Source organism: Poromitra crassiceps, assembly GCF_964638095.1.
Source record: "Poromitra crassiceps genome assembly, chromosome: 2".
Taxonomy (NCBI): Eukaryota; Metazoa; Chordata; class Actinopteri; order Beryciformes; family Melamphaidae; genus Poromitra; species Poromitra crassiceps.
Window position 1 is genome coordinate 63,253,071 of NC_139624.1, and position 24,566 is coordinate 63,277,636.

At 43.5% G+C, this 24,566-nt stretch overlaps 1 protein-coding gene across 1 annotated transcript in view; it reads right to left on the reverse strand.

Moving 5' to 3' along the window:
* Nucleotides 1–24,566, reverse strand: part of kcnh2b (potassium voltage-gated channel, subfamily H (eag-related), member 2b) — a gene marked incomplete at both ends in the record, with an annotated part of 583,908 nt that overhangs the window by 178,778 nt on the left and 380,564 nt on the right. The gene's annotated exons all lie outside the window — the stretch shown is intronic.

Below are 24,566 nucleotides of genomic sequence, written 5' to 3' on the forward strand. Positions count from 1 at the left end.
ATATATATATATATATATAAAAAGTACTTCAGTTATAACGGTTCAAAAATTAGCTGCTACCAATCTTGGGTATAACAATCACAATGACTGCTTGAATGTAGCAGAGAAGTTAAAGGGTAATTCTGTATTTTTCAACGTGGACCCTATTTCCCCATGTTTTGTGGTCTAAGTGAATAATGGGGACAATACTTTTTTGGAATTGGTCCAGTATTGAGCGAGAGCGTGTCAGCCGGCTGCCGCCAAACGCCTCCAATGGTGCAAATGAGCAGCACCGGACAGGACAGTAATGGGCCGAGTAGGTGGAAGTCATACAGATTGTCTAAATAAATAAGTATAATAAATAAATATATCATTATAGTCAGATTATAATAGATTGACTTTGTTACACACAAAATAAAACAGACCAGATCAAGTGAGAAGTAAATAAAAAAAAATGGGGGTATGCAAAAATAAAATAGAATAAATAAAAGTACCCTCTGGAGGTACAGGGCTTACCCACCAGGAGGTTGAATGTTTGAGGGTACAGGACTTTAGACTGTGACAATATGCAACTGTTTGCTGAGCACTGTGTTTTCTATATTTCACAATGTCATTGTTGAAGCTAATGTGGTGCACACACACACACACACACACACACACACACACACACACACACACACACACACACACACACACACACACACACACACACACAGTCCAAATACTTCTGCAAGGTAAGGGAGTGGACAGGTCCGATCTCTGTAACGGTCTAGTGTGAAGGTTGAGAGACAAGGCAGTATGGAGCAGGGGGTTAGACAGGGGACGGGCCTGAGTGATGGATATCAGTAGAGCTGCTCCAGAGGGCATGGGGCCAGGGTAATACTGCAGGAGGTCAGGGTAACCCTGCAGGAGGCCAGGGACTCAAGGACTACAGCAGCATTAGAGAGTCCTTTCAGCTTCACTCAAGCTAAAATGGGCAAGAGGTGCAAACGACCAAGGACTGAACTAAGTAAGAACAGACACAGTGATGTACTGATGCTTTGTAAGCATGTGTAGTTTTAGGGGTTTGGAGATAAAGGTCAAGTCCATCCGACCAGCCACTTGTCAATGATAGGAAGTTAGTAGCTTGAAGTTAGTAGCTTGTGAAATAATGTGTAGCACAAATCCGCATGGGAAAGGCTAACAGTGACCACGGTGACTTTCGCTTGATAATGACAATGACCTGAAAGCAGCTTGCTCATGTGACCTTTTTCTTTTATACGCGGATGACTCCGCCTTACTAGTGTCTCATAAAGATAAACAAGTGGTTGAGCAGACATTGAGTGCAGAACTAGAGAAGGTTAGTGACTGGCTAGGGTACAACAAGCTGTCCCTCCATGTGGGGAAGACTGAGTCCATCTTATTTGGGTCAAAGGTCAGGCTCAGAAAATCGCCAGGTTTTAGCGTTAAAATAGGAGATATTGTTCTCACCGACAAGGAATCAGTGAAATATCTCGGTTGTGTCCTGGAAAACAGCTTATCAGGGGAAAGCATGGCTCAACAAGTACTTTCGAAGATCAACAACAGGACTACCTAGCCAGAATCTCCCGGTTTATAGATCAGTCCGCGATGAAAATACTTGCTGGAGCACTTATACAGTGTCACTATTGGCTCATTTCCACCACATTTTACAGCCCTGCACAGCTCGTCACCACTCGGCTCTATTTGTTTCGACCCGATGGATGTTTTGTTTCCACCGCTGCTGATCTGCCCCCGCCCACCCCCGCCCACAACTGGTCGCCATAGCGACCGCATATCTGTCCTCCGCCTATAGCCGAAGTAGGCTATAACATAACGTTCAAATTAAATCTATACACAGAACTTTTAAACTGTTTATGAAATACTGGTGCCTCTAAATGACCTACAGTGTACATGGCAAATGTGACAATCGGCCAGGAGAATGGATATCACTTTGTTGTTAGTCAAACTCACATGCATGCGCTGCGCGAGGGACGGGGGTTGTGCTACAGAGTGAAGCCTCTACCCCGGCGGCCTCTCACCAGGCAAGACCGCGGCTTCACCAAAGCCCCGCCTGCGGCCTAGCGGAGCCGACGCTGCACTCAACTACAAGGGCTTCCTGAGCAGCGGACTTTTTCTCTCTCAAAACAAACCCACCGCCATGTTAAAGCTGAGTAAGGAGATCGATTTTATTTCACCAGAGGCGAAGGCAGCAACACAAAAGACTGATGTTAATAACATAACAGAAGAGAAGGTAAGCCCCACTAAACTGGTATGCAGCATTGCATTGACAGTCATTAGATAGAGTAAACACGATTCTGCCTGACCAATCAGTCGTCTACAATGTTTTCACGTCACCGTATGAACCCGGGTTCACAGCGCTAGAACCTCAACAGAGCAGGGACCAAAAGCAGCAGGACTCAACCCCGACTCAACCCGGGCTGTCCACGTTTTTGATCGGTGGAATGAGACAAAAAAGCGAGACGAGCTGGGCGGGGCCGCGTTGATACCAGCGGTGGAAATGGGCCATATGACTATGCGTGTGGCTCCTGGTTCAACAGCGCCCCCAAAAGTCTGAAAATAAAACTACAGACATCACAAAACAAGCTAGTCAGGGTAATACTAAGGCTACCTGCCCGAACCCACCTTGACGCATCACATTTTAAGAGCATGAGATGGCTAAAGGTGGAAGACAGAGTCAACCAAATAAGGATGTGCGTAGTTCACCGAATCGTGCACGGGGTAGTGCCAGTGTACTGTACTTCAATGACTACTTCAACCGTGTCAGGGACACCCATGCTTACTCAACTAGATGTAGCTCAACTGACTTTGTGCCAGTCAGATTCAGGAGTTGTATGGGGAAGGAGTCATTTTTATATTCTGCAGCTGTCTTTTTGGAACAGTGAAAATAGTGAAAATAGTGAACAGTGCTGATAGTTTCAAGTCCAGCCTAAAGACATGGCTCAAAAGGGATTTGCCTGTATTGTTTATTGTTTATTGTATATTTGCACAAAGAAAAAAAAAAGAATAACAGATAGTACAAGTATCTTAATACAAAGGAATTGTGCAGGTGAGGGAAAGAAACCCGGAAGGGCTTATAGAGTCTCACCTTATTTAAAAACAAATTAAAGACTAATAATGAAAAAAAACACAATCAGGACAATATATTTAAAACAATATAAAAGTTTAAAAAAATATATATATACAGAAAAAGAAAAAAAGAAAAAAGAAAAGAAGGAAAAGAAAAGTATTATTCTTCTCCTCCCGGGAAGTTCGACTTCCCATTCATGAAAACTAACCAAACTTTGCACAAAGGTCCAGTCCCATGCCAAACTTCTTTGACGCAAATTTGGCGCCAATAGTCCTAACGGCGGCACTACAGTGACCGTCTAAAGTTTCCAACTTTGAAAATTCATAAAAAATCAGGCATACGTGCTACGGCTTTGCAACTTTCACCGAAATGTGGGCCCAAATGAGGAGAAACTTTTGTACAATGCAACCTATGGCCAATTATGAAGTCTAAAGACCGCAAAACTGCAAAAACTGTCAAACTAATTAAACCCTACTCCTCTCACATTTTTTCTTCAAACGACACCAAACTTCAGCATCTGCATCGTTAGACTGTCCTACACAAATGTATCAAACAGATTTTCGATTGGTCAAGAATTGAGCCCACAGTGCATCAAAATGTTGAATTCTGCCCCCATGTATAGCCTAATTGCCTTAATTACCTAGGGCAATTAGGTTGTATTTGTGATGTCATCAGTCACTCAAGCAATTGTGATGCCATCACTGATGTCACTCGAGCAATTTTGATGTCATAATAGTCAATACTGTTTTTGTTATGTATTATGTTTTTTTTGTATTGGGTTGCTTTGGGTTGTATTATTTCTGTTGTTGTATATTATGTTAATATTGGTTTTGTTATGTATTATGTTTTTGTCTTAGTTTGCTTTAGAATTCTGTTGTAGTTCGGGTTGAATTACTAGTTTTGTTCTGTATTTATTGTAGTTATGGGTTGTATTATTTGTTTTGTTCTGTACTACTTTTGTGTATGTTTTGTTTTGTTTTGTGTTGTTTTAATCTTGTGATGTATTTTGTCAATATGCATTATGTCAATGTAAACTTATTAGTTATTATGTTGTATGCATCATGCCATGTTTTAATTATGCTGTTTTAATATATTTTAGGACCCCAGAAAGACTAGCTTTCACTATTGTGATAGCTAATGGGGATCCAATAAAACACTAAACAATAAATAAATAAACTTGCCCGGCCACGACTCATTGCTGCGCAGCAGCTATAATTAGCCTACCGGTAGATATTCAGTTAAAGGCACTTTTACATGTTTTTATGTGTCTATGTTATGTCTATGTGATGTATGTGATGTGTTGTGATGTCATGTGTCTTTATGATGTCTGTACGATGCATGTCTGAACACTTCGTTCCCCCATCCCCCTACAAGGACCACAATGGAAATAAGCTCTGAGCTTTTTTGTGTCTATCCTTGGCAGTATCCCAGACAGTGCTTCTGTCACATGTTATTTATATATTGTTAAATAAAGTAATTCATTCATTCATTCATTCATAATAAACACATGTGACTAAATGCCACGGACTGGGCTCATTTTGACTTTACATGACGAGACCCATTTAGCATCAGTTGAATGTATTTTCCAAGGAAGTGAGCTCAGAATGGCAAGATCAAGAATACATGAAACAGCAAGAAAAATCACATGTTCAATGGACGGAAGCTGGCTGTGGAGGACCAGGCACCTCATGGTGTTTTTGGGAAATCATCTGTCCAATGGCACCTTCCAAGTATGACACCTTTCCACGTCTCACACTTTGGATGAGACCATTGTTGAAAAACAGACAGACTTTCTACTGATCACACTAGGCGGTGGATGCAATGTAGGCTACTGTGTGTGTGTGTGTGTGTGTGTGTGTGTGTGTGTGTGTGTGTGTGTGTGCGCGCGCGCGCGTGAATGCGTGCGCGTGAGTGCTCGCGCGTGTGCGTGTTTGTGTGAACTCACTCATGTGTTTGTGTTTGTACAGTATGCATGAACGCATGTGTGTGTGTGTGAGGGGAGGGGTTGTTGTGTTGCCCAGCCTGTAAAGGTCAAGGCTGATTGTGTGTGAGAGGCTAAATAACAGAAAGAGCCTTCATAATACATGCCACAGATGATATTTAGAAACAGAGTAGCGATATGAGTAACGAACGAGCTGACTTCTTCTGGTCAGTTGGATCAATCGATTGGTTGATGAGTAGATTGAAGATTTTCTTTGGTTGACTACAGCGCTACGAGGGACTGTGTGTGTATGTGTGCGTGTGTGTGCGTGTGTGTGTGTGTGTGTGTAAAGTTAAGTTATGTGGGGCTAGGCCGCAAACACTACCAACGCCACGGCCTTTCTTTCATAATATCCTCTAACCTCTGTCCTGCATCTCCGGGTTCATCTAACTCGTTACTTCACCATCAACCTCTACAAATGATTGCTACTGGCTAACACACTAAAAACTCTTTACGCTGCCTGACCTCCATGTTTTATTGCAGCAGCATGACTCACCTTATCTTTCTTAATAGCACAGTGAGTCAGTAGTTGGGTTTCCATCCAAGTGTATCGCAAAATGTAACAAATTTTTCAGAAAATCGGCAAAAGCAAATGCGAAATAATGCGCGTTTCCATCCACTGCTATTATGCGAATGATAGAGCTGTCAATCACCTCGTGTTTGAGGCTGTCTGACTGCTGATCGGCTACTAGACCCGATAGGCCATGCATCGTCTTGCAGGCAGGCAGCAAACAACCTTTATTAAACACGTCTATGTTAGTAATTTAAAGTTTCTTGATGATCTACAAAGGTACATAGACAATAAGATGCAATTTCTGGATTACCAGGCGCCACTCTTCAACTCGGCAAGTATAATGTTATAATCCATGGAGCAATTCTAGAAGTGAGTCCCATTAACATTAATTCCAGTCTTCTTCTGTTTAAACACACAACGGCGGTCTAAAAATTGTAGGCTACTGCTTATTTACCATTACCATACAAGTCCTATTTAGTGTAGGCTGCGCCGACATGTCAACATGAAACTGTGGTTTTTGAATGGAGAGACGACGAAAAATTCACTCAATCTGTTTCCACCTCGCCTTTACCATTTCAATCAGGAGAGACTAGATACCAGAGAATGAATAAAATGATATTTATTACAATAGTGAATGAATGATGAATTACAGAAAATATGATGAGAATTAGGTATTGTTAATAGTCTTTGGCGCTTAGACATCACAGGGAGATATTGAGATAGAGCTGCATCAGCCATGAGCAGCAGCCAGATAGATCCCCCTGTAGAGTCTAGATACTGGTGGTGGTGGTGGTGATGCCTCTCCTTCTGAAACTGATGAGACTCTTCAGACTGAAGAATCTGATGGGTCTGGGAAGACTGGGTGGAGAAGGGGAGGTGGAGGGTGCGAGACTGTCAGCAGCAAGGTTGAGAGGCTGAATGGATAGAAACAAGCCTATTTAATAGGACTAACAGCCATGTGATAGGCTTACGATGAGGGGTGAAAAGCAATGTGATAGGCTTACAATGGAGGTGTGTGGGGTGAGAGGTGAATAGAGACCAGGCGGCAAACAGCTGATTATTCAATTGAAGCCCGGAGGTTGACAGGCTATTTTGAGCATGTGAGCAGATTTGAAGGGGTGGAGAAATAAGAAGTGAACTGAGGAAGTGTAAAGTGCAGATTATAGTCTTCCTGACTGAACTTATGTTTATTATTTATCGTTATCGATAACGCCAACTTTTCCACCTTCCCCAAGCGTGAATTTTTTTTTGCGATATTTGGATTTTTTTTAGGGCATTTTGTAGCGTTTCCACTCAGGTTTTTTATGCACAAATTGAAAATTTGCATAAAAAAAGGTGGATGGAAACCCAACTTGTGTGTAAGGTAGAGATGGGGACTTGGACTTGGGACTTGGACTTGAGTCGCACTTAAAGGAGAATTCCGTTTTTTTACACCACATACCTTATTTCCAGCTTAAAATATGATGTTTTACTCACCCAAATAAGTTTGGTTTCATTCGGATGCCCACAGAAGATATTGAGCTCGGAGTAGCATCCTCAAACAGGCTATAACGGGCGCAAACGGGGCAAGCTGCATGCGCTCTGTAAATAACAAATTTTCTGTCACATCGCGGTTCATTATGGTTGTTATATAATTATGAGAACATGAATTAGCGATCTAACTATCCTCCTGTGCTGCCGAGTGCCGACAGCCTGCTCTGTTTGCTGTCCGAGTGTCCATCACTGATAACACCTCCCGCTTTATCTCCCGCTGCTGTTTGTTGTTGTCAATATGTGGCCTTATTCCACACGAGCGGCAATTTAATTGAATCGTCCATAATCTTGACATCAGATCATATCTATATGCCAAGCTAGGCTGCTAAGCTAACAACAACACAACAGAGAATGAGTCAACTCTGACCTGCCCCAGATGTGCTTCAGAAGAAGCAGTGAGAAGCGCTTCTGTTTGGTAACAGAAGAAGAAGATAAACCACAGAAGAACAACATAAGCACTGTAAGCCCATCCAAATGATGTTTGCTGGGTAGGGCCCAGAGCAAATATTTGCACCAGGGCCCATGGCAATGACATTACGCCACTGATTCTATTATTTACCTTTTAATGGAATGCTCTAAATGTTTTACCATACTGTAAATGCACACACACACACACACACACACACACACACACACACACGCGCGCGCGCGCGCGCGCAAACTCACAGACAGATGGGATTTGACAGTTCACTTTGCGTGTCGCACCAGGTGGGGATGACCTTTTAAGATGGCTGGCAAAGAGAGAGAGGAGAAAGAAAGAAAGAAAGAAAGAGGAGTGAAGCGAGAGAAAAAAAAGAGAGACTTCCATAGAGAGCTGGTGAGACTGTGAGGGATTTGCTCTTTTAAACTGTGAAATGGTGGTCTTTTAGAAATATCACAGGACGCTATAGTGTCACTCCTCACAGCCGATCTACTTGAACACCGTACTTTCAGTCTCATTGCTCCGTTATTGTTTATGTGGCAGTCTTTTTTATAAACCAGGACAGCACTTCCCTGTCTACCAACACGAGGGTCACAGGTTCGACCCCCCCCCGTGCAGGGTTTTTCCTGGCTCAAAATGAGGCGGAGGTGGTAATAGAGCACGACCGATATGGGATTTTTGAGACATGATGCCGATTTTAGTGGGGAAAATTCGCAGATTACCGATAGGCGACTAAAAAAGTTCGGCCTGAGACCCAAGATACTCAAAGACTTCTACAGAGGCACCATCGAAGGCCTGTTGACCGGCTGCTTCACCTCCTGGTAGGGGAGCTGCACCGCGATGGACCTCAAAGCACTGAGGAGAGTGAGGCGCGCGGCCCAGCACGTAACAGACTGCCAGTTGCCGGAAGTGCAGGACCTTTAGACACACAGCACTGCTTCAAGAGGGCCCGGAAAATAATCAGGAAAAAAAGACTCATCCCACCCACTCAACAACATGTTCTCCTTGCTACCATCAGGGAGGAAATACAGAACCCCCAAAACTCTGACAAGCAGGCTGAGGAACAGTTTCATCCGCCAAGCCACCAGACTCCTAAATAATAAATAAAACTACCCAATAATGACTCAAACGCCTGTATGCATGTACATATTTGACATGTACAGACGATTTGTAATATTGATGAGGATGTTCTCATGTTGATATAATGATGAGGCAATGATGATGACGATGACAACGACGACATATAACGGAACACAACACAGCACAAGAATTTCACAGTGTGTACTTGTACATCGAGTGACAATCATCTTGTATCTTGTATCTTGTAGCTAGGCAGCTGATATAGTGATTTTCCCCCCTGTTGGACTGAAAATAGACGTTTTCGATGTGGATTGTGCACCGATACATATGACTATGCAAAGCTACTTACAGTACAAGGCTGATTTCTTAAACAAATAACTTTATTCAAGAATATTTAACATTAAATTGTCAACACATTGGCGTAACGCAATTACAAATGACAGAAATCCACCAACTGCAATGCTTGTTGGAAAATAGCGTTTTCCATGAAAACGCCTGTCAGAGTTTTATGGAGAGCTGGAGGTGGCACGGAATCTGAGGTGGCCGCCTCGTAATTCTCTATGCAGGAAAGACCCTGTGGTGTTACCTCTTGCCCAATCTGGGAACCCAGAGTCTATTTCGGCACGTAAATAGACTTGTTGAGAACTAGAGTGGATTTGCGTGTGTCCTGGGCGCACCGGGGCAACGATACTGGTGCGCTCACGGGCAGCGGGGCCTTTTTTTGCGCTAAGAGGTGGTTTTCAGACGTCTTAGCGCAAAGACGCCGCAATGAATTGCACGCATGCGGACGATAGAATAAGGCAAGCATTTTGCACGGAAACGCCTGGTTTAGCATTAGGCACGCCCACAGCTGCATTAGCGCACAGACCCCGGCGCAAAACTGGATGTTATTGTGGCCAGCAAAATGACACCTGCGCAGGGTGGACGATAGCATAAGACACACAGATGATAGGATAAGACACGCGTTAGGGCGCGCAAACCGGCCGGCAAGTGCAAAAAGCAAATAGCGCATGTACGAATATAGGGCCCTAAGCCTTTGTTCACACCATAAGCAGAACTAAAGCTTGACTCACGCATAACAGGTCACACCCAGGGGTGAAAGTAGTTTGAATTTCTTACAGGAACTATACTATCCCAACCTTCATCGTTTCATATTATTCTCCTCCCGTCCCCAGCTTCATGCATCCCTGAACACACACATCCATTTTCTGAATGCCTGTATGGTGTAGAAATTAAAAACACTTGACAATATGTATAGTGAATTATTTAGGCCTATTTAAACATTACAACAACATACTCTCCTATGTGGACTATCATGTGTGATTTCAACTCTCCTTTTTGACCAAAACATTTACCACACACTGAACAATTCAATTGTTTCTCTCATGTGTGAACTATTATGAATAACCATGGTAGGCTACATTGTATGCTTTGGTGCAATGTAGGATTTTGTCTTTCAATAATATATCCTCATTGCAGCCTCGCTGTAGTTGTTGGTGTTGTTGCGGTTATTTGACTTTCTGACCACCCGCCTCAGTGCTTATTATGAGGCCAGAATAACAGACGCTGCCCTTGGCCATTGGGAAGGCTAACTAACCATTTACTTTTGGGTTTATTGATTGTGTATGATTCAACTTTTTATCTATGATTTTATATTATTGCATGTTTTTGTAGATTGTTGGGACTTCACTGGCCTGGAACAAAAGGCTGGACTGGGGGGAATGAATAGCTGTGCCAAAAAAAGAAGAAAAGAAGCTAGGCCTATGTGCTGTAGCCTATTGTATTTTTAATTTTATATTTTTCATTTGCAAGTTCAACTGTCAGCTGAGCTCTGTTATTGAAGCTTTGGCTAAAGCCCTGAATTTTACAATGATGTTTTGAAATAAACATGTTTAAAAATCGATTGTGTGTTAAAAGCTTGTGTTACGTTTTTTTTTTTTTTTTTAATATATATTTTTCCCGATTTTTTATCCCATTTTATCCCCCATTAGTGCTCATGATTTCTCAATCCTGGTTGCTACTCCATCCTCTGCCGATCTGGGGAGAGCCGAGACTGGCTCCATGCTTCCTCCGAGACATGGGCAGTCAGCCAGCCGCTTCTTTTCACCTGACAGAGGAAGCTTCACCGGTAGGACATAGCACGTGGGAGGTTCACGCTATTCCAACCAGTTCTCCTCCCTCTGAACAGGCGCCCTTAACGATCAGAGGAGGAACCACATTAGCAACCAGGATATTGCATGTTTTTGTGAAGGGGGTTCCTATATGAAGGAAACCCCCGGGAGGCACGGGGAGAACATGCAAACTCCACACAGAAAGGCCATTTTTGCCGACCCCACCCGGGCGGTGGGCACTCGAGGACATGCGGACGGGCACGCATTCCTTCAGCGTTCACCTCGTCACCAGGTGGGAATCGAACCCACGACCTTCGAGCTGTGAGGTGATAGTGCTTACCACTGTACCACCATACCTCCTTGTGTTACGTTTTCATTAGCGTTAATATATTACAGTAATTTATTTTCAATGTCCGCTATCAAGAGCAATTTGGTTAGGCCTAGTAAAATCGCTGGGCTGGGCGCAGTGTTTGTGGTGTGGGAAATGTGTTAAAAGATTGTATTACGTTTTCATTAGCGTTAATACACTAAGGAAGGTACAGTATGTGACCATAATTAATTTCAATGTCCGCTATCAAGAGCAATTCAGTTGGTTCATGAAATCGCTGGGCTTCGTGCTGTGCAGTGTTTGTGGTGTGGGAGATTCGAGCTGTCAAAAGAAGACAAAAGACTTGCTCCAGGCCAATCCCGGCGCTTGACTGCTGCGTAGGCGGGCACAGGGCGTGGTTTTGGCTTAACCTATGTGGGTTTTGAAATAACGCAGTATGGACAGACAGATAGCCGAGTTGCAGCAGCAGCAGCATGCTTATAGCCTACACAGCACGGATTAAAACCACAGGTCTAAAACACTGCATTGGAACAATTTAGAAGCAATTTATGAGAGAGACTACTGTTGTTTATGTTACCCTAACGACATAACGTCAGCACAGATGTGTTTCCTTGTTGGAAATTATGCAATCGTGATTGCTTCTGCAGCAATCGGATTTTGATTGACAGCAGCTGCGTGTCTTCCAGGAACGCCGTTCAGGCACAGAATTTCTTAACGGAACTGAGTTCTGGACGGTTCCGGCCCACTTTCACCAGTGGTCACACCAGACACTCTCCTTTCCTCAGCACCTGGCTCGGAGCTGGAAGGGGGAGGGGCCGGTCTGGCCCCTCCCCCTTCCTCACAACCTCCATTCACTTCATGCATGGCAGGTTCACGCTTGCTAATGTTGCCAGTGAAAGGGAAGTTTTGGGTCCCCTGCTGGAATGGCCACCTCCGCGACCGGTCCCCGGATAAGCGGTTGAAGATGGATGGATAGATGGCAAAGACAAGTCACTTACCCCCCTTCTGCAGAGAGAAGGCATATAGACAACATACAGAAAAGGTGAAACTATCATATTAAGGCAAAGTGATTAACTTGTGCAAGGAGGAGAGTTATTTTCCCGTGGCACACACAAGATGTGTTGATCAAGAAAGAGCCTTTATCCCATGGCACACACAATATGTGTTGATCAAGAAAGAGCCTTTATCCCGTGGCACACACAATATGTGTTGATCAAGAAAGAGCCTTTAGGTAGTCCTTAGTATTCAACACTGGTCAAATAAAGCGAAGAACTGAGTGTCTTCTCAGAATTCACCAGCATTTTACTGGCAGCTAAGTGTTCAGGTGAAGCATCTGATCCCACAAGGCACAGGATTTGAGACAATTGATTTTCTGTTCTGCACCTTGTTTGGGATGTGGGTGTTTCACTTATACAAATTCCTGATGAGAGAATGAAAAGTGCTAACACCAGCCAAACTCCAAACAGTCCGTTTATGTGGCATGATCTTGACATATAATATTTCAGAAAGTGCTGATGATTACCACCTTGTTCATTACATTGTGTGTCCTCCTGTCTCCAGCGTGAGAGTCAAGGAGGGATTTTGTATGCAGGCTCATGGGACACAATTACAGTATGCTAATAAAAACACACATGCTGATATGTAATTATATTTCTCTCTTGTCTAGCGTTGGCAACAATAACAATCTCATTGCTATGTACAGTGTGATAGCGCTAAGAGGCAAATGAATCAGGGGTCTCATTCAAATGTCCCCCCTGACTAAGCTGATAAAGAGGGAACAGAGAATGCATGCTAAGTAGGGTCGTGCTTCAGGTATAGTGGGGAGATTCATTGATACTGTAACTCTCCTTTGGGGAATTACCTGCACAGCCCACAACCCTCAACTCTCACTTTCTGCTTTAGAGGATAATGATACAGCTTAAATGAACAGAGAACAGGACAAAGTCAAACAGAAGCGATGATTTCAGCTGTTGACAGGACACCAATGAAGCGGTGTAACTCACTTGTGATGATTAGAGAGGTAATTAAAAAACGTTTTTTGAATGTAGCTTCAATAGACTGCATCCATTTTGAATGTACATCACATCGTGGGAAACTCCCAGAATGCCCTACTGTTGTGTACAAAGATGCACATATACAAATTAGAAACGGAGACCTCTTCTTCGGCTGCTCAGAATCCTCTCTGGGCTTCCCTACACTACAGCTTTGCAACAATCTCTGACACAGGGGACAATTGTTGCCAAGAAACTCATTCTGCAGAATGGAAGTCCCCTTCTCCACCCTCTTTTCAGTTGTGGTTGGCGGACATGATCTCTGTTATACGAATGGAGAGACTCAGGTTCCTGAGGACCACCTCACCTGGGAGATTTCTAACTATTTGGGACCCGTTTCTGGCCTACCTTGATGAGGTTAGGGGCGACGGGTGATTCGTCCAGCTGGTCTCTCTTTCTTGTGTGGGATCCCACGCATAACAAGCACATAGGATCTGTATGTAACTGGTGGCACCGTGTTGTAATTTTGGAGTGTATGTAGGCCTATGTTTTTTTTCTTTCTTTCTTTCTTTCTTTCTTTTCTTTTTGTTCGTTTTTGTGTGTTCTGAAAAATAGAAATTTAAAAATAAAATATAGAAAAAAGAAAAAAAGGGAGACTTCTTCCTAAAATGACATTACAGCCAAGTATGCACTTAGTGTAAGTTCTCCAGTTAATAAATTGTCTTTAAACTGTGCCAGTTGGTCATTAATACCGTGGAAACCAGGAGGTGACGCATCAAAATTGATGTTGGGAGGTATACAGTGAGCTCCATAAGTAGGCCTATTTTTTAGGCGATTTTTTATTTTATTTCATACTGTCACTATTACGGATTAGAAAAATAACTCTGAGGCAGAATGTCAGCTTAAATTCATGGTTATTTCCTCCGTATCAGTTGCAGACATCATTTAGCATAATTTACCAACGTGCAGACCTTTTCAAAAAGGGTGAATTCCCACAAAATTCAGACTTGACTAGAGTGCATACCTCCGCCAAACCTTCTACAAAGATTCATGGTGTTACGTGAATCCGTTTGGAAGTTAGCCACCCTTTTGTGATTTTCCATGACCACGCCCCCTCTTGGCTAGTGGGTGTGGAAAGTTAATCAGGTCTTGCTTGGCCCATGATGACCTGCTTTTCTACCAAGTTTCATGCAGACAAACACACTGGGACACAGACATAACCTACTTGTTGGCAGAGGTAGTAAGATTAATCAATAAAGGATGATAGGTTTCACCTGGAGTCACCTGGTCATTCCATTTCGTGGCAAACAGCTGGGGCCCTATCTTCCCCCTGGCCTTAAAATAGCGTTTAAGGCCAGGCGCAGCGCAAATTGTGGGTGTGGTCAAGCGCAGTCCATATTTTCCCCTCGGCGCTAAACCCATCTGTTAACCACTTCACCACGCCTTTTAAGCGTGGTTAAGCTCCCCCCTCCCTCTGTCTCCATATATATTATTCCATATTATTATGCTCCTCAAACAAATCTCACTGCAGTTTAAATACAGCAAGCATGTAAATACGCTACACTATAGCAAGATCAAAGTGAAAAGAATGTTCTAAACGCATCGGCTAGAAAAATATAGCCTATCCCTGGATGTCATGATGAGATTAGATTGGTGAAAGTTTGGGCAGAATGATAACCTTTTCTTCTACCCCACTGCACAGGATGATGCAACAGCCTCTGAATGACCTCAAAACTATGGTATAACAACCTTTTTTTCCATCGGTCTTTGTGCCTGCCTAGTGTCTACATAGGCTATAAATTAGTGGCCTTTTCCCCAAAATAGTGATGGTTCTGTCATTCTGTGATGTAGCCTAGATTTCAGATCTGATGCTTGCAGTGCGCTAGGGGCAGAAATTGACATGCCAGAGAGTGGGAGAGAGGGAGTGAGAGAGAGAGCGGGGAGAGAGAGTGAGTGCATCCCCGGGGCCGGCGCGCTGAATCTGCATCTCTCCTGCATCTCCGCTGCGTAATAACACATGCAGTACCCAACAATTTAGTCTGTCATTTTCCCCTTGGCGCACATACAGAAACATGCTTCCGTCACTGTCTGCTTGATGGCGAGAGAGCCTTCAGCTGTATGCTACTTGTGACAAAACATCGAATTTCCAACAGTTAACTTTTGCAGTATAGGCCTAGGTTACTGGCTATATCCCCGGCGCACTGAATAAGGCCTGGTTTTGAAAAGCGCTAAGCGCTAAATTAACGCCAGGAGGGAAGATAGCGTTAGGCCGGTATTTAAGGCCGAAATGCCCATTCTGGCCTATTCTGGCACTGCGCCACGCCTCTTAAGCGTAAAGCGCATTTCGGGGCCTAAAAACATGATGCTATCTTCCAGAGTCCGACGCAAAGCGGTTTTTTTTGCATTTAACGCCAGTTTAGCGCCTAAGGCCAGGGCGAAGATAGGGCCCCTGGTGTTCGTAATACTTTGCACACACTTATGAGATGAAATCAAACTACTGGGACATAACGAAATGTAGCAGATCCCGCATGTATTTAAAGACATGATGACCCACTTGTTCCCAATGGATATGGAAGGTATTGGAATCGGGTAGACCACATCAGGACTGACAGCTCCAATAAGGCTGGGCTGAGACAGCTGTGACAAGAGCTCCCGATGGATCACATGCATGTACACGCATGTACACACACACACACACACACACACACACACACACACACACACACGAGCATGCACGCACACACACACGCGCACGCGCGCACACACACACGCACACACACACGAACACAGGCACACACATGGCCACACACACACACGCACGGATGCACACACACGGCAAGCGATTCATTAATAATGCAAGGTTTCTTACAGAGGGCTAACAGAACAAACCACAGATACGGCAATTACAATGTGTTGTCATGTCACTCTCCTTCTTGGTTTGTGGCCCTATGCCTTTCTGTCACTCCGTGTTGCTCTCTCTGTTACTGTCACTGTTTACTTCCTGTATAATGTGTGTGTGTGTGTGTGTGTGTGTGTGTGTGTGTGTGTGTGTCTGTGTGTGTGTGTCAACACACACACACACACACAGACACAGACACACACACACACACACACACACACACACACACACACACACACACACACACACACACACACACACACACACACACACACACACACACACACACACAGTCTTGGGGAGCTCTGGATATTTGCTGCAGGCTTTGTTGCAAAAAAATAATAAATAATCCACCATAAAGTCTGAACCATCGACAGCCTGCAATAGAAATCTTGCAATGGCAGGGAAATAGCTTCACCTTCCAGACTACACTATGGGCCCTATCATCATACAGGCGCTATCGTTTGCGCACCAGTTTGCGCACCTCTTATGCCCTTTTCCCTGCATCTTATCCTTTGCACATCTCTTATTCTATCGTCTGCCTCCCGCAAGTGTCATTTTGCACTCATGGTGAAGATACCATCGCCAGGTTCGGAGCGTAAACACAGGTTTGGGCGTCGCCCATGCCAAACCAGGCATGTCCGCGCTAAATGCTGGCCGCAAAGTCCTTGCGTGCATGCAATTTTAAGACCACCTAATAGCAGGTCTTAAACAGCTCTTAGCCCTAAAAACCCCACTGTGCCTGTGAGTGCACCAGTATTCTGCGCGCAGTGCAGGAAATCCTGTCTTGGATACATTACACACGGCATGGATGTCCCGCTCTCTGCAAAACCTCGCGCACACACACACTCCCCCCCCTCTTCAGAATGCCATGTTGATTTTCAACTATAGCCTACATTGCAGAAAAAACACACACCTTGATTTAAAAATGAAAATTTGTTTGTCATGGTTTTATTAGGCTACATAATTCCCGACCATACAGGTGTGTGGTGTTAAGTGTATAACAGTAGTTTACTTTTGAGAAAGTTGTGCCGGCCAGTATACAATAACCTCTTTCCCTGCAATTGAATGCATGCAAGACCACGCTTCTCCACAGCACTGATGGCGTGACCGCAGTCAATTGCTTAACCCGAGTGGACAATTCTGATATAGGCTATTGAAATAGGCTAGAATTAAAGACTACATTAGGCCTTTAACTTCCAGACTACACTATGCCTTTAACTTCTAGACTAAACTATGCAATTAACTTCCAGACTAAACTACACCTTTAACTTCCAGACTAAACTACACCTTTAACTTCCAGACTAAACTACACCTTTAACTTCCAGACTAAACTATGCCTTTATCTCCCAGACTAAACTACACCTTTAACTTCCAGACTAAACTATGCCTTTATCTCCCAGACTAAACTACACCTTTAACTTCCAGACTAAACTATGCCTTTATCTCCCAGACTAAACTACACCTTTAACTTCCAGACTACACTATGCCTTTATCTCCCAGACTAAACTATGCCTTTAACTTCCAGACTACACTATGCCTTTATCTCGCAGACTAAACTATGCCTTTAACTTCCAGACTACACTATGCCTTTATCTCACAGACTAAACTATGCCTTTAACTCCCAGACTAAACTATGCCTTTAACTTCCAGACTACACTATGCCTTTATCTCCCAGACTAAACTATGCCTTTAACTTCCAGACTAAACTATGCCTTTATCTCCCAGACTAAACTACACCTTTAACTTCCAGGCTAAACTATGCCTTTAACTTCCAGACTAAACTATGCCTTTAACTTCCAGACTACATTATGCCTTTATCTCCCAGACTAAACTACACCTTTAACTTCCAGGCTAAACTATGCCTTTATCTCCCAGACTAAACTACACCTTTAACTTCCAGGCTAAACTATGCCTTTAACTTCCAGGCTAAACTATGCCTTTAACTTCCAGACTAAACTATGCCTTTATCTCCCAGACTAAACTATGCCTTTAACTTCCAGGCTAAACTATGCCTTTAACTTCCAGACTACACTATGCCTTTAACTTCCAGGCTAAACTATGCCTTTAACTTCCAGGCTAAACTATGCCTTTAACTTCCAGACTAAACTATGCCTTTATCTCCCAGACTAAACTATGCCTTTAACTTCCAGACTAAACTACACCTTTAACTTCCAGACTACACTATGCCTTTATCTCCCAGACTAAACTATGCCTTTAACTTCCAGACTACACTATGCCTTTATCTCGCAGACTAAACTATGCCTTTAACTTCCAGACTACACTATGCCTTTATCTCGCAGACTAAACTATGCCTTTAACTCCCAGACTAAACTATGCCTTTAACTTCCAGACTAAACTATGCCTTTAACTTCCAGACTACACTATGCCTTTATCTCCCAGACTAAACTATGCCTTTAACTTCCAGACTACACTATGCCTTTATCTCCCAGACTAAACTATGCCTTTAACTTCCAGACTAAACTATGCCTTTATCTCCCAGACTAAACTACACCTTTAACTTCCAGGCTAAACTATGCCTTTAACTTCCAGACCAAACTATGCCTTTAACTTCCAGACTACATTATGCCTTTATCTCCCAGACTAAACTACACCTTTAACTTCCAGGCTAAACTATGCCTTTATCTCCCAGACTAAACTACACCTTTAACTTCCAGGCTAAACTATGCCTTTAACTTCCAGGCTAAACTATGCCTTTAACTTCCAGACTAAACTATGCCTTTATCTCCCAGACTAAACTATGCCTTTAACTTCCAGGCTAAACTATGCCTTTAACTTCCAGACTACACTATGCCTTTAACTTCCAGGCTAAACTATGCCTTTAACTTCCAGGCTAAACTATGCCTTTAACTTCCAGACTAAACTATGCCTTTATCTCCCAGACTAAACTATGCCTTTAACTTCCAGACTAAACTACACCTTTAACTTCCAGACTACACTATGCCTTTATCTCCCAGACTAAACTACACCTTTAACTTCCAGGCTAAACTATGCCTTTAACTTCCAGGCTAAACTATGCCTTTCACTTCCAGACTAAACTATGCCTTTATCTCCCAGACTAAACTATGCCTTTAACTTCCAGGCTAAACTATGCCTTTAACTTCCAGACTACACTATGCCTTTAACTTCCAGGCTAAACTATGCCTTTAACTTCCAGACTACACTATGCCTTTATCTCCCAGACTAAACTATGCCTTTATCTCCCAGACTAAACTATGCCTTTAACTTCCAGGCTAAACTACACCTTTAACTTCCAGACTACACTATGCCTTTATCTCCCAGACTAAACTACACCTTTAACTTCCAGGCTAAACTATGCCTTTAACTTCCAGACTAAACTATGCCTTTAACTTCCAGACTACACTATGCCTTTAACTTCCAGACTAAACTATGCCTTTAACTTCCAGACTACACTATGCCTTTAACTCCCAGACTAAACTATGCCTTTAACTCCCAGACTAAACTATGCCTTTAACTTCCAGACTACACTATGCCTTTATCTCCCAGACTAAACTACACCTTTAACTTCCAGGCTAAACTATGCCTTTAACTTCCAGACTAAACTATGCCTTTAACTTCCAGACTACACTATGCCTTTACTATGCCTTTACACTCCTTGCCTATGCCTTGGTGAACAAAATTGTGAAAGCAACCCCAATCTTAGCCTCATGATGAGCAATTAGCCTGCTAGAAGAAGCTGGGAGAAGGCACATCAATTATGAAGCACACTTATATTTGTAGCTAATCCAAAAACATATTTTCACAGTCCAGCTGTGTCTCTTGCCACTGCCGTCAACATTCAAAGATTCAGTCGTGATCTCTCTACCCTCTCAGTCTGCGAAAAAAGCTAAACTCAGATTGACACTGTAAAAATATGGTATCGAAGCTGCTGCTAAAAAATAAGAGTGGAACAGATTACATAATTTTTTTTAAATATAGGTATCCAATGTTGTATAACTTGTAAGTCACAAAATGTCATGTGGCACAGAAAATTATGGTAATGCTAAAATATTTATTCTTGAATGTAGCTTTAAACTTGCGGCAACACTTTTTGAAGTGTAGGTGACTTAGCTGTCGTGAGTAATCACAAAATCCTTTCAGTAAACAGCAGGGCGGCTTTGAGAAAAAGCTATAATGTCAATGTCCTGTGATTACCCTGGAGAAATGCCCCTGAGATGAACTGTGCCCTTCAGTCCTCATGGCTGCGCTCCATTCCAAAACTGAACTATCTCTGCTGGTTCCAATGACTTTATTCCATGTTTCCCCTCCCTGCATCCTACCTCAAACCCACACATCATTCCTAAAATCACAGGTTCCTCCTACTCATTGTAAACCTTGCAGGATCAAGATCAGACCTATGCAGGTAATAAAGAGGTCACCAACACATTGGAGGAGAGCGAGAGAAAGAGAGAGAGGGAGAACAATGCAGAGAGAGAGACAGTGACTACGTTTACATGGACTGCAATATTCTGATATTAACACGATTAAGACAATACTCTGAATAAGACACTACCATGTAAACAGCATTTTCTGATTTCCTTAACCAGAATGAGGTCTAGACAGAGTAAGCAATAGCCAAATTAAGACATGGAGTATTCTGATCTTAGTCGCATTATTGAACTGCATTGACATACAGTATATACACCTTAATTGCACTATGACGTCCTATTGGAGTTTTTGCATTTTGTAACACGACAGCAGTCAAACTGCTTGACGTGGTATGCTTCCAGCGAATGTTGCACAACCTCTTTACAGAAGAAAAAGAAGTCCCAACATTTTGTAACACTGTAGAAATATGATAGATTCCAGAAGGAATCTCCGATGTAGGAAGCAGGGATGTATGAGTGTGTCTTCAGTTGAAAACGGGACTGTGCTCTATAGCAGGTAAACGGGAATATGAATGGAATATTCTATAAGCAACTCATGTAAACCACTTCATCGAAATATTTTCTTATTTACTATAAGGTCAATAGGTGGCTTATTGCAGTCCACGTAAGCATAGTCAGTGATGGGGAGACATCAATAAACCAAAAGAGAAAGAGAAGAAACAGAAAGACAAAAAGAGTGAGTGAGAGAGACAGAGAGAGAGAGAGAGACAGAAAGACAGAGAGAGAGAAAGAGAGAGAGAGACCAAGAAAGCAAGAGAAAGAGGAAGAAACAGGTGGAGACAGAAAAAGCCAGGGCCAAATCGAGCGAGAAAGAGGCAGCGGGAGGGGAGGAGAATCAAGGAGAGGCCGCAGGGGAGCGAGGCGAGTCTCCCGTGGAGTTTAACTTTGGGACATGAGTCAGGAGCGGCAGGTGCGTCCGTGAGACACGCTGGACTCTTTCCCAGCTCTCATGAGGCGTTTGCTGCGACTCGTGACACGACGGCCGTGACATGTCACGCTGTGACGGAGCCTGCACGTCGCGTTAAGGCTACGACCAAACCTCCGGCTTTAGTAGGACACACAGCGTCTCACTCGCCTAACTGGCCAGGTGGCGCTACAATCTGACACACTACACACACCTAAAATGAGACGGCGAGTCCCCCGCTGATACTCCTGCTTGGTCTGGTCTGTTTGCCAGGTAGGGAAGGTGCATGGTAAGCAGTTTTCCGTACGGGAGAGGAGCGTTCCTGGAATAGATACGATATAGGAGGTGATCTCTCACTATGTTCTGTGACATTGGGAACCTGCAGGGGAGGCCTGTGTGTGTGGAGTTAGTGGGTCAGAAAGAAGTGCAGGGAAATGAGAATGAGCTACTGATTGTGTGCATGAGAAAGAATGTATCTTTATGCACTTGACTAGTATGAGTGTACACATATATGTGATGTGTGTGTGCATGTGAGTAGAAGTTCAATAACCTGTTAAGTTAAGTCAAGTTTATTTATATAGCCCTTCATCACAAAAGCATGTCTCAAAGGACTTTACAAAGAACAAGCCTACAACAGTTAATCACAGAACAAAACTATGAGTGCACTCGGAGAGCGCAGACCTCCGCCAAGGCCAATGGTCCAGTAGTTGAAACTTTATTTAGGTCAATGGGCCTTTTTCACAGCAGCCATTTTGTGTCTAAAAGGCAGGAGGTAGCACAGGTGCACCAAAACATTAATTAGGGTTTCCAACTTGCAGTATTTGCAACTAATTAGTGAGTTGATTGCACCTGTGTTTACCCTGCCTTTTAGACACAAAATGGAGTGGAGGAGCAGCTGCATGTCTGTCAACTAATCACCACACTGATTGCATTTAAGTCAGCTTACCTGCATGTGCTGCAGTGGATTTCAGCTCAGACCCAGCCAAAGAGACTGGAGGAAGCAACAGAGACTCCGCTCAGACCCAGCCAAAGAGACTGGAGGAAGCAACAGAGACTCAGCTCAGACACAGCCAAAGAGACTGGAGGAAGCAACAGAGACTCAGCTCAGACACAGCCAAAGAGACTGGAGGAAGCAACAGAGACTCAGCTCAGACACAGCCAAAGAGACTGGAGGAAGCAACAGAGACTCCGCTCAGACCCAGCCAAAGAGACTGGGTGAGATTCACGCATGGACATTCCAGCCCGGCACAGAGAAGCAGACAAGAAGCCGATGAAAAGACTCTTATGCCTCAATTGACCCACTATCCCTTTTCCCTGATTTTAGAACTGTAAATAACAGGGAATTAAATATATATTTTTATACCTGAAGAAACCCATGTCCACCTCTGTATTTGCACCACCACCACCACTTTTAAAAGCAGTCTGCTATGATATGCAAATTCTGTGATTTGGATCAGATCCGCTCCTAAATTAATAGGTTCATCCTTGGCACATGCTGATACACCCTTCCACCAAGTTTCATGAAAATCGGCACAGTAGTTTCTCCGTGAATCTGCTCACAGGCAGACAGACAGACAGACAGACAGACAGACAGACAGACAGACAGACAGACAGACAGACAGACCGAAAGACAGGCAGACAGACAGACACCACCAAAAACAACCTCCTTGGCTGAGGAAATAATGCAACACTATGCAACAAAATAACTTGAAATGATTATAGTAGCATGGGATAGAAATAAATAGAATATTTGAAGTGTGTGTGTGTGTGTGTGTGTGTGTGTGAGAGAGAGAGAGAGAGACAGATAGAAAGAGATGACCTGATTGTGAGAGGATGAGAAATTATGCATGTGTGTGGTGAGAGAAAAGAGATGCTTTGACTGTGTGTGTGTGTGTGTGTGTGTGTGTGTGTGTGTGTGTGTGTGTGTGTGTGTGTGTGTGTGTGTGTGTGTGTGTGTGTGTATTCCATCCATAAGTAACACAATGACAGAAAGTATATGACTATTTTGGTCATGGGGTTCATGCACTTTCTGTAATAAAATGTCAAAAAGCAAAAGTCTTATCAGATGGGGGACCCTGCCACAAAATCTTATCAAATGGGGGTCCGTCCGTGGTCTAATTTGTGTCAATTTAGGGGTCCTTGACGTGAACAAGTTTGAGAACCACTGCTCTAGACAAGGTGCATTCAAAGAAATCCTATTTGGGTGCTATAATTGTGTAGAAGTGTGTCTGGTTGGTGCACTGCTCTGCTGGCATTTACAGTACCATGATATTTCTGCAGGGCTCAAGATCTGGGCCATGGTCAGGGATAATGGTACATGGTACATGCTATTTGCACTGTATGTCAAATACGTCGAATTTAAAATGTCTGAACACGTCTAACGTATGCACATGACATGTGCACCTATGTGCAATGAATAAGCCACTGACTTGTCTTATCGCTATTCTGCCTTATTGCCTATTGCTGCTTAGTATTGCTTATTGATGCCTATTTCTTATTGCCTATTGCTCATTGCTTGTTGCCTATTTGTACTATGTCGTAAACGGAGTCCACAGCACAAGAATTTCACAAGTGATACTTGTACCGTGGAGTGACAATAAAAATCTTGAATCTTGAATCTTGAATCTTGAATCTTGAATCTAATGACTGGGTTTAAATGGCAGCCTCTGTTCTCATTCCCCGATGGCCGCCTAGGAGCCAACACAGCTGACAATCTCTGGAGAGGTTCTGTAGTTTCAAGAGGTGCTGGTGTACAGATAGTACTTTTACAGTAGGCATCAGGCGTGTGTGTGTGTGTGTGTGTGTGTGTGTGTGTGTGTGTGTGTGTGTGTGTGTGTGTGTGTGTGTGTGTGTGTGTGTGTGTGTGTGTGTGTGTGTGTGTGTGTGTGTGTGCAGTGTGAGATCGAGTCAGCTATTCATGTGTCATTAGTAACCTTTTGAAATAATCAATCATCATTTTTTGAAATTTTCATGGAAAAGTAGGTGGAAAGGTGAGTTTTATGGTCGGCAACAATTGTGACCGGTGGGATAACACAGTGCATCTAATGTGTATACTGAATTAACATATCCCTCACATGCAGTCATCAAAATTCTTATCTTAGCCCACCTATTAACACATTTGGGGGGAGGGGGGCTGTCTTGGAGGGTGGGGACTCTGTGCTAGAGGGTGGGGCCTATGTGCTAGTGGGCGGAGCCTCGATACTGGAGAGTACCGCCCCTCCCCCTCTTCCTCCACCACCTCCTCACAAGTGGGGGACTGGAAGCTGCTGTCATCATGCAGCAGTGGGGGGAAGTCCAGCGTGACCTCTGGGGGGACTCTGTGGTGTGG